The sequence below is a fragment of the Anguilla rostrata genome, chromosome 11, assembly GCF_018555375.3.
Source record: "Anguilla rostrata isolate EN2019 chromosome 11, ASM1855537v3, whole genome shotgun sequence".
Lineage (NCBI taxonomy): Eukaryota > Metazoa > Chordata > Actinopteri > Anguilliformes > Anguillidae > Anguilla > Anguilla rostrata.
The window spans coordinates 20566931-20586963 of record NC_057943.1 but is presented as its reverse complement, the minus strand read 5'-3'; the positions used below and the strand labels follow the sequence as shown (position 1 = coordinate 20586963).

The window sequence follows — 20033 nt, the reverse complement described above, 5'->3', positions numbered from 1 at the left end:
TATACGTCTGTTTCTTATAAGATATAGATCTTATAAGAAAGGCCTTCTTAAATATAAGAAGGCCTTTCGCGATTTGATACTTTTCCGCCCTCTCCAGCTGTGTGGTGTGCGTGCGGGCGTGTGTGTGTGCGTGCATGAGTGCGTGTGGGCGTGTGTGTGTGCGTACGTGCGGGCGTGTGTGTGTGCGGGCGGGCGGGCAGGCGTGTGCGCGTGTGTGCGTGGTGGTGGAGTAGTGACTAATGCTGGCCATGAAACTTTAAGCAACGGGATTGGATGTCTTTTTTTCATCATGCTTAAAATGAAAAGGGAGCATGGGAAGCCACAGGAGGCACCTGTCCCACTTTCAGCGTCCCGGCACCAGCTGACGTGAGAGCACCGGCGTGGGGGACGAAGGAGTCAAGGCGCACAAAAGAGGGGGAAGCCAGGGAGAAATGCAGCAGAGGGCAGGCTACTCAAAACACCAGCAAAACACCAGCAACGAGTCCAGCACAGACCTGAGCACAGACACCGCTTTCAGAGCTTGGAAGGTATTTAGCCAGGTCCATAGGCCCAATGAGATGCCCTGGTATGTATTGCCAATGGTCTAATTATCAGCAGGCCAGCATTGATCATATTTTCAGTTAGTCGTTTACGTGGGTGTTCAGTCATACTTGTTGTAGCCTACTTCTCAATGCAAAGACTTCATCAGGAATACAGGATCCTACATGTATGGTCCATTCCATCAGTAGAAGTTTTTGAAATTATAACCTTTCTATCATCTTATGTTGTGAGGAATGTAGAACATAGGTTTTTTAAAATGTGTTCAAAAAGGCTGAAAGTCTGATTTCAGACTCAGTTCTTAGTGGGTATGTTTGCAGTGCACATTCCTTTTCGACAGATTGCAAATACCACAGAAATGATTCTGTACTTCAACAGACCAATGAATATTTCATATCCTGATATCACTTTTAAGGCAAAATGAATTAATGAAACTAAGTTGATAGGGCATATCTTACATCAGCTCAATTATAACACGCTGTAAATTCGAAATGTTAATAATTATTGAACGGAATAATTGTATATTAAACAGAAAAAGCTGAATGTTAATCATGGCCTATTAGTGGCACTTTAGTAGTTTCAGATGAACTCCCGGCTGTATTTCAAACACTCGATGGGATAATGTGGAACTGAACTCGAATGCCATTTGGAAAAAAAGGTACAATAGCGCATCACTTTATTTCCACGACCAATAACACATTTTTGTTAGGAATTAATTTCCTTCTTTCGTGCCATTTACATTTCAGGTGTTCAGCAGACACAGGCCCAGAGCAACTCACACAGCTTACATTCTTCTCACATACAATCCATTTACTGTACACAGCTGGATATTTACTGAAGCAATTCAGGTTAAGTATCTTGTTCAAGGGCATGCCAGCAGTTGCCCACCTGGGAATTGAACCTACAACCTTGCCGTTGCAAGCCCAGTTCACTGACCATTATGCAGCCCCTATTCCTGGCTACCACAATTATTGTCAGTTGCTCTGGTCCTGGGGGGCCACGGGGTGTGCTAGTTTTTATTGAGATTCAGCACTTCACTGGAGATGACTGTACTGTTAACTCATAGTACCTGGTTTCCTAGGTCTGAGCTGGTTGGTGATTAAAGGGTGAAAAAACAGCACACCCTGTGGCCCTGACCTAAACAAAGCATTACAAGACAATATAAAAAAGAAAATAAAGTGTGTAACATGCATATAGAAATCTCATGCCTTGTGAGAGGAGAACTTCCCATTTGTAACAGTACAGTGCTTGACACAAGCTAGCTGACAGCCATTAGGGCTCAAACCCAAACTGCATTGGGATGAGCAATAAAGCAATCCTTTCAGGCCACACAAAGACATCAAGACACATTGCTTTCTTAATTCATTTTTGACTCTTCCTTTGATAAACAAAAACAGGACGGCTTGGTGTCACAGGCTAAATGTGTTAGATTGGTATGTGTCATTTTCCTGCCCTCTTGTCCTTCAGTGCTCCCCCCCCTCCTTTTTTCTAGGTGTTCATTGAAAAGCCTGAAGACTAAGAAAGGCGGTGGGTAAACCCTCCGACAACAGAACGGTGCAGCATGACGGGCATCTCGGACTGGCCAGCTATTCTTTCCATCCCTCACCTAGGCTCTGAAATGGAAATGGCTTCTTTTGCTCATTATTGTCAGTTTCTCTGTTTCCAAGGCTGTGCCTTTTCTTAAGTATAAAAAAAACCTCCATTCTGGATGAATAATCACAGGATAAAGCAAGTGCTCGATACTGGTTGGCTGTTCATAAGTCTTTATTCTGTGCAGAACAGTGTGCGACGCTAACCAAAAGCCCCTGGATTTCACACAAGACACCGACGCTGACCTGAAAGATCTCTACAAGGTCTCTAGTCGCTTACTGTTTTTTTTTTTTGCTCAAAAGGCCATAAAAACAAAAACTTTGGATTACACCATATGCCAGGTACTGAAGATGAGGCTGGTCGTAGGTGGGGTCTACACTTCTAATTTACATCTCCAGAGAATTAGCCGACAGGAGCAGGGGGATGAACTACAGGCCGGACCAGATCGTGATGAAGACCTCCAGGCCCGTGCTGCTCTGGGCATGAGAAGGTGCCCCGCTCCTCCGCAGAGGCCCGTGGGAAGGTGTCCCTCTACCCGATGGATCGCAAAACACCCGAGTCCTGTATCTAATTTCCAGGGCTTTCATTTAATGGCCTGCTGACTTCTACATGCCTCTAGACATATATGAAATATTTACAGGGCACCTGATAATGCAGCTACACTGTCCAGGCTCGGGTAAGACCAGCTACAGAGCAGGTAATCTAGAGATGAATGTGGTTAAGTAGCTGAGCAGCACAGCTGCTGGTTTCCTCCCTGGGGGATTATGTACACCTGTATGCAGTACCATTAACACAAAAGAGGTAACAGCTTTTTCCCCCACAATGACCATTTGTTGTGGGAGAAGATGCAGTTGTATAGCGCCAAACAGAGGCAGCATAAATCAGACAATAACAGTACAAATAAAAGAGTTGTTATTGTCAGTATATAAAGAAGTCCCAAAGAAATATAGCATGTGCAAAACACCACTGAAAGGTGAAACAGACATCTATTTGAACTGCTCCTTTGTAGTAAATTAGCCAAACAGGTGTCTGAATTAATTAATCTACTCTTAGGGGACTTGGTTCTGAAAAACTGGCAAATGAGACAGAAATGAATAGATGTTCTTGCCATCATCAGTGAGTTCATAAAATACAACTTGTACAATACATTGATAGATAGAATACATACACAAGTACACACCACACACCCAGAAGCAACTCTATACAAATTACTGACACGGTGCATTCTTCTCCACACACACACACACACACACATGCCACACACACGCCATACGCACACATACACACACGCCATACGCACGCATACCACACACACACACACAGTATTCTGTCCTCGATTTGACACAAGATCGGCTCTGCGTTCATACCGCTCTGCTCAGCCCTCCAACCTGTTACCGCACAGCACAGCCCAGGGAACTCAGCCTTTAGCCATAAGCGCATAAAGAACTCCACCCACATACACCAAGAGCAGAGCTGTGTCGTGTCAACCAGCACCCCCATCCTCCCCCAATCCACCCTCTCTCTCTCTCTCTCTCTCATTCTCTCTCTCTATCACCACCTCCTCCTCCCCCAAACTCTCCATTTCGTGTGAATGTTCTGATTAACAACCGCAACCACCCTCAATAAACATCTCACAAGGCATGTTCACAAAGCACGCTCTGCAGCTCCATGCCCAGCCGTTCTAAAAAATCACCTGCAAGCATGCGCACAAATACACACAATTACGACTAACCCGGGCATCAAAATGTCATACGACCGCAGGTTTAAAGAGGTGGCCCTGGCGTGGGAGTCTCTTCCTCTGCACAGACAGCCTATGTGTATTTTTTTCACGTGGTCCACAGTGGGGTCAGACACCACCCAAGCACTCCCCCCCCCTTCCTCCAAGCTGTCGAATGGGAATGTGTTTCTATCCTGTTGACACAACAGAGCCACACCTGTGGGGACAAGAGAGGGGGAGCAGGCCCTCACTCTCCATGCTCCAGCCCTGCCCACTTCCACTTGCCTTGTTTACCATGCACCCCCTCCCCCAACAGACTACAAACAAGTGCACGCCTTCCTGCGGGATAACCCCATCTGCCACCAGTGCTGAAAAGCTATACATGTATTGTATACAAACACACACCTGTAGACTTATTCAGCAAAATGACTTACAGCACACAACCCATCCCACCCTCCCCTGCATACACCATCCAGGAGATTATACCACACGCCATAATCCTATCTCTCCTGTACCTATGCTAAACACTATAGCAACACTGAAGAAAGAGAAAAATAAATATGGGAGAATTGATTCCTTGAGTCAAATGCATTTCACCAATGTTAAAACACAAGACCTTTGTTACACCTTCATACAGCCATGGGAAAACGAGGTCCCATTCAATTTGCGATGAATACTAGTTACAGATATCAAAACATTCAAAAGTGTGTGAGCACACACTAAGTGTTATTTTGACTGCAGCCTCCTTTACTACAATTACGTTAATAATACATAAAGAACAAGAAGTGGGTAACTCTACCTGGACAAGCATGGACATACGGAGCAGCGGAATACATAGACAGAAAATCTCTGCCACATGCGATGGAGAATATCAATAAACTGAGGGTGCAGGAAGGCTCTCGTTACTGAGGTAAAACCTGGTTACACTCTTTAATAAGGGCTCTACTGAAAGTCTCCACCCTGTATGACGAGCAGGTGGGACAAGGTCCTCATTTCATCTGCCCTCAATAAAGGCAATCTGCACACCTAAAGTCATTGCCTTTGTGAGTACATGGCTCACCAGAACAAAAGATTCACGTGCACATACAATATAAACAGAATGTATGCACGCACACGCACACACGTACATACACACGCGCACACACACATGCACAGATGCACGCAGGCACACACACCCACACACACACCCACACGCCCGCACACACACACGCACGCACACAGTCACACACACACGCACACATACACACACGCACGGACACATGCAGGCACACACACACACACGCACGCACACAGTCACACACACGCACACACACACGCACGCACACCCTCCGTGGGAGGCAGTCGGGGAAGGGTGGTGGCGGTTCTCTCGCTCACAGACACGCAGACACCTGACAGCACCACTGTCTGTCCATCAGCAAACAGGCAACAAAGAGGAGAGCTTCCGTCTCTTGAGACCTCACAATAATCAAGCAAACCATACAGTGGGGTTCTATTCTTTCAAAAAGCACATTGATATGGACAGGTGACTCTCCAAACACAGGGTTTCAGCCTCAGAACAGTATAAAGAAGAAGTTTATTTTCCAACAAGCATGAGAACCCAACTGAAAATACAATAATACCCCCGTTTGTGAATTCATTGTTCAGAAAATTTTTTTTAATTCTGAGCTTTGGATATTTAAATGACAAATACCAATTATTGAAACTAAACATTAAATAATAAAAAAAGATTCTGGAATTATTTGAGTGCTGACAACCAATTATATAGCAAACATTATAACAATTTTCCCCTTTGTAGCCTACTTACCAAGCAATAAATCTAACATTTCACTAAACACCCAAAGCAAATTCTAGTGCGCTCCAGGATTCTTGCCTTTTTTCACGGGTAACGTCGTTCCAATAATCACTGTTAACAGCAAATGGCAAGTAACAGTAACAAAAATCTTAATGGCAACACAAAAAAATGTACTTTCTACTGAGAAACATAATCTCGCGTTTATTTTAGAGCATATTTCAAGTATGATTTATATGATATGACCCGACGCAGTATAACTGACTTGCTGCTTTGCGAACTGAATGGAATCAGATTTGACAGTACGAACAGTGTAAATAACTGGACATTTCTACAGTTTTATTAGAACCATACAAACCCTTGGATTTCATATTCATGGGCATGAATATCAGTATAGATATTAGTTAATTGTAGTGTTCACACGAATGATACAGATAGATGATTGCATGATTCTCTATATAAATTGGTCTCACAAAAAAAAAAAACAGCTACTGAAGAAAAGGGTTATTTATTTATTTTGTAGACTAAAGTCATACACGTGATAAACGGCGAAACGTGCCACTTGTCCAACTGAGCTGACGTGTGCGTTTGTTCGAACCATCGTTACGCGCGAGTTTATTGTTGGTTTTGCACCTGAACTGGCGAATGTGTAACCAGCACGAAAAATTAGTGGGGTTGTTCCCCTTTTCACTTCACTACAGAGCACGGCAGAAAATGGAGGAAGACGGAACTGACCAGTTTGAAGGGGCAGAAACAGACACATAATAACCCAGAAATTGAGGCACCAGGCATTTAGCTAGTGGTTTAGCTCTTTAATTCGTCACAGCTCAACACTTGACACTTCGTAACTTACCCGAAGTGGTACAGGAAAGATCTTGCTACCAAATACTTAACTATAATATTATAAAATTGGGAAACACCCCCCCCCCCCCAGAAAAAAAAAAAAAAAAAGCCAAAAAGCCCCTTCTCTTGTCTAGTAGGGTAGAGTAGGGTGTTGACGCAGCAGAAATTTCCAGCTGGAGAAATTCCCCTTTTGGAGGTTAGACCGGGGAGTTAAGCCCTCGCCTGCCAAGCTCCAGGCTTTTCATTTAAATATCCCGGCCGCAAACAACAGATACTTACGAACGTTGTCACGATAAGTGACAGTTCTAAGAACGGGGACCCAGCTACATTATTGAGAGTGAAAGTTGGGAGACAGCTCTATAATTTGGGTGGTGGTAAAGAAAAAAGAAAAGTCGGACGATCGGCAATGTTATAATGTCGGGCGCGACCACACAAAATCCCCTCCAGTTTAGCAACAGTTCGAGTTCCCTAATATACGAAAAAAAGAAAAAGAAAAAAAAACCTTAAGCACATCTCGATTGTGTTTCACTGAAATGACAAGCCCCGACCGCCCATCTAGCCTGACCATTATCTTCTTCCTTATTGACAGCATCTTACGATGACAACAACGTGAGATACGCACGAGAGCAGACAGCTTGATAGTTACGTCCGTGTTTCTTGGCATGGCAATCTGTAGGTACAGTAGGTGTAGCCAGCCACTTTCTTCAGCATGTCACGAATGCCTTGCATTTACCAGGTGTCAAAATACTAATTTGATTTCTCGCTGGATATGAACACTGGAGGTAAACCTAAAGCGTCTCCTGAAAACTCATGATGCTTCTTTAACTTGTGACACCAATACGCTGGAGTTACGGTTTTGGCTAGCTAGCTGGTTACGTTTTTAAATACGCCCCACATTGGCTACTAATGCATACACGGAGTTAAAAGTACATTAATTGAAATGACAGCGAAATGTTAGTATCTTATGACACTGGCACACAATGCCAGCCTTACGCTGATAAAGACTTAAAAGAATCGAAACTAATGATGAAACAAATAAATTAAAAGCCGATGCTCACTTACCTGTTAACCCATCTGTCTGGGTAAACGCAATGTCGATGCTTTGGGGTTCCAAATTGATGTGACAATGAGACAGGCTGCCCAATATTCTGAATTCTTCTCCCTACGCCTTTGTGCCTCTGAATGTAATTCCCCTGTTTTCTCCCCCTCTCTCCTTTTCTCCGCCTGTCCTCTCTCTCTCTCTCTCTCTCTCTCTCGGCAGATACTCAAACACAGGAAATGAGGCAACATGGTCACACACTCTTTTCTAACAGCATGCTGGGTAGAACGAACACCCCCTGACAACCTTAATCTGACAGACAGTGTAATGAAATATTGTATTATCATTACTGTTAGGATATCACGGTGTGTCTCGGCACACAAACATCAGTGTTTATTTTTATAATTATTTTGTAATTTTATAAATATATTGCATTCATTTAGGAATATAACAACAACGACAACAACAACAACAACAACAATAATAATAATAATAATAATAATAATAATAATAATAATAATATCTTATTGTTGGAAGAATCTTAGTATTCCAATTATTTTTGTTAGTACTATTATTCTCCAAGTTTCAGTGGTTTTAATTGCAATCTTAGTATCTCAATATTTCCTTGTCTAAATTTCCTAGTACTTAATTCCGATTTATGCCCCCATTCCCAGGACCCGCTTCCTTATTAAGAAGCCAAAGATATGGATGTTTGATCCATTGGTATATCTATCTGTCTTTCTATTTATCCACATACACACAACACACACAAGAAAGTATAGGTATGATTATTGATTAATAATGCAGGCACTCACTCATAGTTCTTCCTTTCCACCCTTCTTGAAGTGACAGATATTTAGTTACAACATAATGAAGTGTGTCTTTTTATGATATTTTTATGATATTGCAAACATATCAAAACAAATCATAATACGGTTGGGCTGCACCGTTATTCATAATAACCTGTATGCAAAATGTACATATTGATGTAAAGGTGTGTAAGAACATACTGTAGGTATGGATGGCATGCTTTCTGTAACATGTGCTCCTTGCACTTTGCTGGGTCTAAACTGCTCCCCCTAGTGGTGAAATATGTAACCCACAATCAAAGATGTATAAGAGATCGTATACAATTCCATTATAGGCCACTAGCTTTGTTCCATTCGCCTGAAACGCAAACATAACACGAGTGAACATATTTTACAGAGATTACAAGTGGACACCATAAAATACTTGTATGAATGAGTACTAACATACTTATCAATACAAGATATAAAACATGCATACACCACAAGAGATGAAGACGTCAGTTTTATCCTCGTTTGACATAAAATTATAATTTACTTCTGTGTCATCAACCAGTGCATAGGTCTCTTGCTGAGAGTAAGCGTAAGTGCATTAGTCAACCATCTCACCTTTAAATCTGACAGCGTATCAGAACAAGCCTTTTTCATTTTCTCAGAAATATCGCAGTATTCGAGGGGGTGGGTAGATTGGGCAGCAGGGGGTGGAAAAGCACTTACTCGCAGGCATAGTGCTGCGGGCAGGATGAGAGGTTGGTGAGGATTATTGCGCTAGGCCTTAATGCATGGGCCTGACCTCTCCTCCTGCGTCTGTTTAATGTTGGTGTTTACTCTTGGTTCTACGGACACAATCCTTGTTAGAATCAAGCTGCCTTACTCGTTGAGTGTTCTATCCCGTGCACCGACGAAGTACTCAAACATTACGGTCATGTAGTCTTATCCATCACACCAGGCTTTTTCGTAGTTCCACACAGGGGTTTAGGTCTCACCCCGCTCGCTTATTTACATATTGCTAACCATAACCTTCCATTGCAGTGCATGAGTGGGAACTGCAGGCCATACACCGACCGCAATGCTAAAGCAGATCGGTTTCCAGAGCCAGTTGTCTTTTTTCAGAAAAATCTGCAGAATTGTTTAAACCATTTGCTAATAGCCCAAACATCTAATTACAGGTGCAAAAGCTTTCTGTACCGCTATTTCTCGTATTCTTTACTGACGATCGTTACAGTTGTTTTCCGAAGGACTACACGTAAGTAAACAGAGCGAGCGAGCTCCTGGATGTATGTGCCGCGACGAGAGCTCTTCAAAGACAGAGAGGACGTCTCCTTTGTACCCAGCATGGGGGTGAGGCAGAGCGGCGCCCTGGGGAAGTAGACCAGGGGATACGCGTCATTTTGCCGTGAGTAAGAAAAGGCACTTCCTTTTGATAAATGAAAGCCTCTTGCATGTTGTTGGCGCAACTTTATTTAGGGCAGCACTGCAACAAAAATGTTATTGAAACACATTCTATATAGTAGAGGAGGTAAGACGAGGAACTCTGCAATTTGAGTTTGAAGTTTTTTTTTTTTAAATAAGGGTGAAAGAAAAGATGCGTAAATACAGTTATTACACATTTTTGAAGTTGAATATTAATTGCACATTTTGCTGCACCCCTGCTGTGTAGTACAGAGATATAATTGGCGATGTTGGGAAAAGCTGCCAAAATATATAACTTTTTATAAAAATAACAAGATTCAAAATGCTGTCTGCACCCTTCATTATCAATTTTGCACTGTGCTCATAACCATATTGGGTTAGTATATACAAATAAACTCTTGTTCACTGGCTGTAAAAATGCCATCATTCCAAGTGCTGGCTGCATGGTGTGAAGCATGCTGGGTATTCCTCTAAAGGTGCACCTCTTTGATAACAATATTGGACAAAACCAAAGGCCATATCCTTTCAAGCCTCTGAAACCAAGACACCACAAATAGTCGCACATAAAATGAATGCGGCCAAAAAGAAAGACAGGGGGACAGGACATGTGAGGCCTTGTCTCAGAGCACCGCATGCACCTGTGATAAGCCCGGACCTATGGGGAATGTGAGCGGGGATGAATACGGCAAGTCCCCTGTCTTACCCCTGCATTCTATGCAGCTTTGTGCAGCTGGCATTTTGCGAATAAGCTGAGTTCCCTGTGCTTTGATGGGGGTGCTGTGCTCTGCCACTGCTTCCCTTTCCACCCCCCCCGACCCACAATGTCCCATTTTGTAGGCAACGCCCGAATAGCCCAGGGCCTCCCGGCACCCATCCCCCGTACCCGCTCCTCTTCAGAGATGCCTAGGTTTCCTTATGCGTTTTATGTCGGAGGTCTGTCTCATTCCTCCAACTGTTTTTTTAATGTTAGGGATACAAACTGCAGCTGCGCCTTCCCGGTTTCAGTGTCAAGTACGGTGCGTAGGGATGGTTTTCCCCTCTCCCCGATCTCAATTACTCCCCCAGAACCAGCAGGGAAAATGGAGAACAAAGGGACCTTCTCTTTCTTAAAGCCAAACCATCTCCTTACCATGGAGGTCAGCATCTTCATGCGGCTCTCCCGTTCAGAACACAACACCGTTTGTTTTAATGAGCCGGCAGACTCAGGGAAACTTATAGGAAACCTTTTCAAAAAACAAGTGATTTTTTTACTCTCTCTCTGCTCTATTGATGGTGCTGTTCTTGAAAATTCATTTTGGAAAAAAAAGTCATGGATGATGCAAACACCTCAAGGTTTTTAGTCTTTTAATTTTCATTGAACATCCGGACACCATGCTTGACAGTACTCAAACCCGCGACCCCTCATCTGCTTTGAGTTTGGTGTATCTCTTAAGATCTCAGTGGGGCAGAGGGAGTTAAAGTGCAGTCAGTCGCTCAGTGTTTAATAACCTCCTGCTGACCGCTGTGCTGTTTGGCCTGACCCCCGTTGACCTCTAGGCTGTGACACACTCCCACACCAGAACAAATTACCTCTGACCCCGAGGAGGACATGGTCAGCTGAGAGAATGCCCTGGTCACAAGTGACGGCCTACGAGCAGAAAAGACTGATGAGTTATACAGGGAGGGGTCTGAGGGGCACGTTTGGGGGTGGGGGGGGGAGGTCCATAGTCAAGCTCTTTCTCTAAAGGAGAGGCCTGCTTGCAGATACCACCTACTGTATGGATTATTGAAACATCGTGTAACATTTTTACAGAGAAAGACAAATCTGGTGTGAGCCAGCTGATGGAGATTGTGTGTCATGGAGAGGGAGATAAGTGGCTGCAGATTTAGGATGTTGACTTGATTGCATTTAATAAGAGAATCCACTGGCTCAGCTCCTGCTGTTTTGCTGTCCTCGTGTAGGTGCCATTTCTCAGCTTGAGGCTGTGGAATACAATGAACAGGACAACACTTGATTTAGTCTAAATAATTATATAGGTTGCATTCAACTAAAAAACACAAATGTGTCTTAGAATTCACCTCCCTCAGTGAGCCTCAAAAATGTGTGGAAAATTAATACAACCTTTATAATTGCAAAAAGATCGTTACTTAATCTTTATTTTCTTAACTCTGCAAGATATCTGTACAGCATAACTGTAAATAAACACATACTTTTATAGGTACAGCATAGAAGATACATGTTTTAGTTTCAAAAGTAAAATGCTTTGAGCAATAATTCTTTCAATACTTATTTGGCCTGCATATCATTTATATTTAACCCTGTCACATATTTTACTGGTTGCTTTCAATTTTTTATGAATTGATTCCTTTAGACACCCACATTGTATTTCTGATGTATGGATAGATGAGATAGAATGTCAATAAGAGGTTCACAAAGGAACAGTGTCTAAAAAAGCCCCAGGAATTTTGTCTGCTTAAACATTTTCTCACAACACAATTGCGGAATTATATATGTGTTTGGTCTTGGTTTGGAAACACCAGTATTTGCCAGACAAAGGTCATGAGAGGATAAGTGTGTCACCGGAGTTCCCCCCCCTTCCATTGCTATTCAACTATCCATACTAATAAGCCCAATACTATCCACTCTGTTCATTTGGGTGTGTGAATTCCCCTTCCGTGTGCTCTGCCTGCCTTTGGCAGCCCCTACTCTGGCTTGTGTTCCAGGCTATGCTATCTCTACCTGTCTTGTCTCTCGGAGGGATGTTAATTTTTGTCATAGTCACCTTGGAGATACTGTGGTCTTCACACCAGCGAGACAGGAAAACTAGCCCTCTTGTTCAAACTGTACTCGAAAAAGACACACTGATTTTTCCATTCACCGCACTCAGGGCGAGTTGCCATAGTGAAACCTTGAGAAAAAAGGAAGACAGACACTCTAGATATTTTTTTTCCTGCCGTCTTTTAAACATGTCTGAATGCAGTCGCTGACGTGGGGCTCTGATGTCACGACATGTAGGTGGATAAGCTGCTTACTAACATGTACCGAAGAAAAAGATTGACATGTCGCCTCTAATACCATTTATATGTGTGTGTGTGTGTGTGTGTGTGTGTGTGCAAGAAAGGGAGAATGTGTGGAGCTATGTGTGGGTGAATGTATGTGAGAGACAGGGTGTGGAGGTGCGTGTGTGCTCATTTGCGTATTGTTGCATGTGTGAGAGACAGTGAGTGCGTATGTGTGTGTGCTTCCACTTAAGCAGAGGAAACCGTGAAAGAAAAGAGACCAGACCTCTCTCCTAATGGGATGGAGAGAGTTAAATCTCTGTGAAAGTGGGAGAGCCACCGTGGGAGGGCGTGAGTCTGTCCATCCGGGAGGAGATGGGTTTGCGGGAAGTTGGGAGGGCCCAAGGGGGGTGCGGATGGAATGAAGTCATTAATGGAGGTTGGGGAGTTCAGCAAGGGAGGGCAGAGCACTGCAGAGATGGGGGTGTGGGGGAGAGGGGGGAGCTTGGGGCTGGGTGTGTGTGTGTGGGGGGGTTGTAATTAAAAGGCACGACTGCCGATAAGGCCGCACAAGGAGGGCTATTGTCAGATTCCAGTGGCCTCTCATTGAAACGGCACTGTGGGGGAGACACCCATACAGGAACAGGGCAGCAGACCAACACTGAGCTGACACACCACTCTTTATTTAAAAACGAGTTCTTTCTGTCCTCTTAGCAAACACACCCATGCTTAGTGCTCCCACTGCAGTCAGCTGAACACTGTTTGTTTCTGCCCCCCTCCCCCTTGCCCAATACCTTCCCCTAATTTGGTTTGAATCTATCTTCATATCCTCTTCTCGCTTGTGCTTTCTGCCTATGACCCAGCCCTGTTTGTTTGTTAATCCCCGTAGTGTTTAGGATTTTGGATTTTTCTTTACTCAAAACAAAAACGTTCTTAACATTAAAGCCCCGTGAGGCTACACCCCCCCATATCTCCCTCTCTTGCACAAAAACACACACGCACACACAACACGCCATCTCTTTGTTTCTCTCACACACACATTAATAGATGAGCTCAGACACACCCAAAAAGAATGAACATTAGACGAGTCTAAAAAAAGACATTAAAACTTTAAGGAGTTTTAATAACCTGAATAAATACAAAAAATAATACAGTCCAAGAGTCTTTTTTTTGTATTCTGTACCCTTAAGACATGCTGCACTGTTGTTACCTTTATAACTGGAGACTATCTTGAGTTTTTACTCTGATGTGAATACAGTACCATGGTTACACAGTGCATGACCAGAAATGGTTCCTCACTGTTATTTCTGATGGAGAGCTATGAGAATCCTGGGTGCATAAGGTCTGTTAAAGCCAATAACAAGAGGTTCTACTAAACACGGCTTGTGACCAGTCAGCTATGTCATTTGTATGTAATGCACATGTAATTCATTTTGTTCATATGCATCTTATGGGATATTTTGTTCTATCCTACAACTGGCAACTCCTCTTCCCCTGATATTTGAACCATTATATGTTATGAAAAGAAACACCATTTCTGGATATGAACAGTGTTGACTTTGGGAAGGCTAAATGTGACTGAAATGCAGTGACTAAGAATCATAGTCAATGTGGCTTCTGTGAGCGGTCCCTCCTGTCCGAAAGAAAGTGGTGTCAAAAAATGAGTGTTCTGCTCCCTCTGAGGGGTGACTGTGGACCTCCTCTGTGTGCACGAGCAGGGGGACACGGACACACCCCAGGTGAAACCTTCACGTGAGACTAGCAGCATTCCGTGTGAGAGTTACACCGCGTGATTCGTGCCAGAGGGAGATTCCTTTCAGACGACCTTACTGGTGTCAAAGATCAGACGGGGACGTGACAGTGCGCGGTGGTCCACCATCAAGCCTTTGATCTCTCCTTTGGCTTTTGATTGTTCAATCATTTCTCATTAAAAATATATATATATAGGTGAGGGCATAATACAAGCTCTCGAGCACATGGTTTCCTTAAAAGATCAAACCTCAGAATAAAACAATAATTTCACGCATCCATTTCTGTTGCGTGTTTTCTGCAGGCTGTGGTTTCTTTTTGAAAAGCAGCAATGGGTAGATGGGAGAAGTGAAGAAGGAGAAAGCAGAAGTGGTGGTAAAAGTGCCCCGCCCCCTATCTCCAGATGGGCCAGCTGGACCCATTCCCCCCTCCCCTTCCCTTCCCCACCCCTCTGCAACAGGGCCAGGGTCCAGCATACAGTGCTTCTTCTGACGGGGTCAACCCTTAACCCTATCGCCACGGTGAGCTCCCATCCCCTTCATCTGACCACACGCTCCTAATTACACACTCCACCCATCTGCACGCACACACACGCGCGCGCATACACACACAAATACACACATGCACATGCACACACTCACACACACGCACACACACACGCACACACTCACACACACACACACACACACACACACACACACACACACACACACACACACACACACACACACACACACACACACACAGAGTACTGCCCTTACAAATGAAAGAAAACAGCAGGCATCAAACTGGAGAACATTAGGGAACTTCCCAGGAAGATGTTAGCTCAGTGTTCTGTATGGCATGATGGTAGGTTATGCAGTGTTGCATGGAATCATGCTAGCCTGGTGGACTGCCCATTCTAAACGATACTGCCAGAGAAACAGGGGCATTAACCTCAGCAGAAGTTCTATAATCAGCAGTTTCACATTTTAAAAAAATCTGTTTTTCATATTATTCGTTTCAGTGCCAGTCTCATATTCTCATTTCTCAAAAAGGAGGTGATGCTTAGTTGCACCTAACATACAGTAATGACGCATAAATCCTTGATCATTTTTTTATTTTTAAACATCCGCAGTGTTCCGCAGTTTTTTCACAGAGACACTGAAAGGGTATGAGCTCACTGCTCTCGGTGGCCACAGTTGCTGGTAGTTTCTGCAACACGGTAAATGGCAAATGGTAAATGGCACGGCGCTGGAAGAGCAGAGGAAGCGCACTTGTGAGTGGCCTGTGACTCTGACTGCGGCGCGCACACGAGGGGGAAGAGGAGTCCCTCCAGGCTCCGGGAGCAGAAATGAATTGAAGATTATAATTAGCTGGCAGGGCCACACGCGGCACTGGCAGGGGGCTGGGAGACATATTAGGGGAGGTGCTGTGGGGGCGCAGAGATGGGGAGCGGGGAGAAACAGGGTGTGGTTAAGTGTCAGCATGCAGACAGGAAACACAGGAAAGAGGAACTTGCCTGCCCCCGCAGAGCCACTGAACACACGCGCACACACACACACACACCTTATTTCAACAGTGCAGTTCTCCATACCCATCACACAGCTGCACAGAACACTGCAGTAGTGACCTCAGCTGCACAGACCACTGCAGTACTGACCTCAGCTGCACAGATCACTGCAGTACTGACCTCAGCTGCACAGATCACTGCAGTAGTGACCTCAGCTCCACAGATCACTGCAGTACTGACCTCAGCTGCACAGATCACTGCAATACTGACCTCTACTGTGCCGATCACTGCAGTACTGACCTCGACTGTGCAGATAACTACTCTGACCTCGGTCACTGCACTTCTTCACTCACTGGAGTCAGGGCGGGGGGTAAGAACAGTGTTCAGGAGACTGAAACACACATAAATGCAATAACCACATAAAGCTCTGTATCATATTACATCAGCAGACCCCAGATAAAGGGTTTATATAGGCCTAGGCCTACGGTCTGTCAGCCCACCCCCTGCCTCCTGGCACGGTGTCCATACCTTTAATTAGACAGATGTCTCCCACAGACCCCACCTCGTTTTTAAGCTCCTGATGACCTGCTGAGAGGCCACAGAGGATGATCTGATGCAAAGCAAAACATGTTCATTCATCCATTGCACATCTTATTGCTTGTGTGATCACTGTAGAGGCAGCAATGAGTGACTTGTGATTAAAACATGTTTTGGCCCGTCTACAAAGAAGCATTCATTTCAGATTTTACATATTTGTGGAAAGAGAAGTAGTTAGATTTGTGAATTAGCAGTGAGAGTTTAACCCAAATTGAATGTTTACTCATCAATCTGACCATGAAGAAGCCATTGCACTTGTTACAAGAAATTTTAATTGTGCTTGGAGGCTGTGCCCTCTAGTGGCAATAAGTGCAAGTGCAAGCAGGTCCGCAACCCTGCTGAGAGGGGTGATAGATGCAACCATTCAATACATTTTTAACACCGACCACGCACCCTCAGACTGCCACCTAGTGCTAAATGGTTCTTACTGTCTTTTAAGTAACAGATATTCTATATCATTACTCAAATACCTATGCCAAAATGAATAAATAAAAAACGGCTAATGTACCATATTTACAGCAGCATATTATTATGATCAAGCAATTCTGCATATCACAGCACAGGCTGCATATTATCTTACTTCAGTAGCCAGAAAGATGAAAAAATGACGTTTAAATGATTTTAAAAATGTTTTTATTGATATACATGAATGCATTGAATAATTACACTTGCAGACTTCACCCTAGCTGCTCATGTGTATTCTCTTGACTATTGCACTTAAGAAATGCTGAACATAGAGGTAAAAGCCCCCAAACTGTACTGTTGTAGGCTTGCAAAATTAGTTCCTTTTCACTTTTCACCTTTGCCATCCTGGAGGATGTAGGGCAAGCTTCCCACATCCCTTACAAGACTATACAAGCTTTTCATATGCTTCTCCCTTAAGTGTTACCATCTCGTACAACATGGAAAAAGTTATCTAAACTAATTACAAAACAAGATGGTCGCCCTCGGCCTCCAAGTTGGCATGATTTCCAGCATCGTACCTTTCCAACAAGCACATACCAACATTTCAGTAATGTGTAAAAGAAAATAGTAAAAAAAAAAGGATGAAAATAACCCAAAAGGAACGTGATACCTTTAAAAAGGTAACTTTTAAAAAAACATGGTAACTTAAAAAAAACAAAAAAAACAAATAACCTTTGTTTTGTTCAGGGAAAGGTGATGTACGGTTCAGAGACCAGTGCTTTCTCGTCTGGTCTTGGGTTTGGCAACCCTCTGGATGCGGGATGGTGCAGGAAGGGGGGGGAGGGTGTTCCCCTGGCAATTGAGACAGCGTTTTATGGGCTGACAAACCTGAGATTGACACTCGATTTCACCATTCTCAGGTTGGACAGTCCTGGAAACACCACTCTGGCCAAACAGCACCGACCTCACAGATGAGACCAACCTCACTGCACCCAGACTGAAATGTTCTGAAAGTACACCATCTCTAACGATTATTGAAAGTAATGTGCGTAGTGTGGGGCTCTTCAAGTACAATTAAATAATGAAATATATGGCAAGCTTTATCTGTTTCCGTACCATGTCTGCCGTAATGATTCCGTCTGTGCCGTAAGCCAAAATTTTAGCGTACATTTTCCCTTACATACGGCTCACTTAATAAAACATAAAATGAAGGTTAATTAATTCTAAATACATTTATCCATCTCTCAATTCCTCAAACAGTTACCACCACGAGGTCAGTGACACTAAATAGATGCTCTGGGGGCACATTTATTATTATTATTATTATTATTATTATTATTATTATTATTATTAGTGTTTGTTTATTTATTTTTATTATTATTTTTGGTCTGAGGTAAAACAAAAGAAAGGTTGGTTTTTCGTCTTGCTTGCCACCTCAGTAGAGAGCTAGGGCTTGTTTCTCTGACACAGGAGTGCTGCTCAATACAATTCATTAGACAAGTGCTGACAGGTTTGGCCTCCCTTTGGAAGCTCATGGGTGACCCCGAGAATCCTGCCACTGTGGTTTAGCTGTCTTTTCTATCTGTTAGATCTGTCTATCTGTCTTTTAGTGAGAACAAAGTGGACATGAGAAGTTCTCCTTCTAATAAAACGAAGATGTCCTGAAAATACGGAGACAGCCGTAGACCGCAAAGTTCGAAATTAATGAGTAAAAGACAAATATTGTTTGCAGCTAATGAATATTAACATTTCCATGTATTCAAAGTAGGACCAATGGATTAAAAATCCACCAAATTATGTTTTTTTATGGCAATCTGTGAGTGAATTAAAATCCTGAGTGTAATTTGACCTTCTATCATTAATTGTCATCAAATCTTTCTGTGAGGCCTTCAGTGGGGATGTCATTCAAATTAAATTTGATTCTCTGCTATTTCAGGCCAGGCGAAAATATGCTTTTTTCCATGTCATGAATTTCATCCCCCTTTTTTTCAGGGTCTCACAAAACTCAAAACGAAGTATTTTAGAAAAAAAGAGATGGAACATGAAAAGATGGCTCACCTTTTTCTTGCTCCATCATCTAAAATAGTGGTGTGTACAGTGTGTATATATATATATATATATATATATATATATATATATATATAATTCAGATTTATTTATTATACATTATAGTTAATTATTGATTAGGTGTTTCCCTCATAAATTGGCCTGGAAAATAGTGCTAACCTGTAGGAGAAAATAAGTAGGAGAGGTTTAACCCAGATTTTAGTGGTGATGGAATATTTCCACAGTAAGGCATCACTCATCACGGAGGAGGCAAAATAGCTTTTTCCTGTCGCTGAAGTGCCTCAAAGTATCTGGAGCCAAATTGACCCAGCATTGCTCTCATTTGATCGATAAGTCACCCCGCGGAATAGCAAATCAGCACGAATGCAGCCCAATTAGATTTTAGATCAGATATAAAACTACGCAGCATATCTACACATACATTTCTGATGTGCTTTGTACAACTAATACTGTAAATTCTGATACTTTACATAACATCTTCATGCAGAGATATGAAATTCCACAGCCTTGTAAGATCTTGTATGGTATTTGGGTCTATCTGCCGAGTCAAAAACTGAATCCCCCTATTTCGAGAGTTTGAATTCAAAGCAAACACTGCTCTGCTGCATGTCTTAAAACAACAACAAAAGTTCAATATTAATTTTATTCATATTGAACTTTATGTCTCAATAGCATGTAGCTCAGTTATTAGGAGTTGTAGAAAATGTACCTCATGACGGCGAGTTCAGGTTCAGAGCCCCCGCCACCCCGCCACCCCGCCAGCCTTCTTCCCCAATTGGCGGGACGGGCAGGTGTGGCAGGTCGCAAGGCGGCTGAGGCGCTGTGACTTCAGTGGAGCGGACCCCTCAGAATATGCAAGGCAGTTTGATGCGAGTTCAGCCGTAGCTGATGTGCGTAGGCATGTGAGCCTCGCGCTCGGTCTGGCCCCTCACCTCTCTGCTCTGGCGACAAGGATACTACCACACGTATGCTGCTTCTTCCTGTTTGTCACTCTTACTCGGTTGCGGTAA

The 20033-nt window shown here is 43.3% G+C and overlaps 1 protein-coding gene and 3 long non-coding RNA genes across 6 annotated transcripts in view; 2 read left to right on the top strand and 2 right to left on the bottom strand.

The window, feature by feature from the left end:
- The window catches only part of zbtb46 (zinc finger and BTB domain containing 46), a 54566-nt gene extending 46821 nt beyond the window's left edge, over positions 1-7745 (bottom strand). The window contains exon 1 of one of the 2 annotated variants that reach the window (XM_064298660.1): positions 7539-7745. The gene's annotated coding sequence lies outside the window, so the exon portion shown is untranslated. The remainder of the gene's footprint in view (positions 1-7538) is intronic. The other variant, XM_064298661.1, reaches the window with a different exon arrangement.
- On the top strand, positions 221-2209 carry LOC135234246 (uncharacterized). 2 transcript variants are annotated; one of them, XR_010324048.1, is made up of 2 exons: positions 221-565; positions 2030-2209. It is a non-coding gene; the product is annotated as an uncharacterized LOC135234246 (long non-coding RNA). The 2 variants fall into 2 exon arrangements; XR_010324049.1 differs by having other exon boundaries at positions 221-1195.
- Positions 7746-8881: 1136 nt separating the features above from the next.
- On the top strand, positions 8882-18584 carry LOC135234244 (uncharacterized). Its single transcript, XR_010324047.1, has 3 exons — positions 8882-9717; positions 14767-14983; positions 17877-18584. It is a non-coding gene; the product is annotated as an uncharacterized LOC135234244 (long non-coding RNA).
- LOC135234243 (uncharacterized) lies at positions 11064-19935 on the bottom strand. The gene is made up of 2 exons (XR_010324046.1): positions 19733-19935; positions 11064-11696 (listed from the first exon to the last, which is right to left on the bottom strand). It is a non-coding gene; the product is annotated as an uncharacterized LOC135234243 (long non-coding RNA).
- Between the last annotated feature and the right edge of the window lie 98 nt (positions 19936-20033).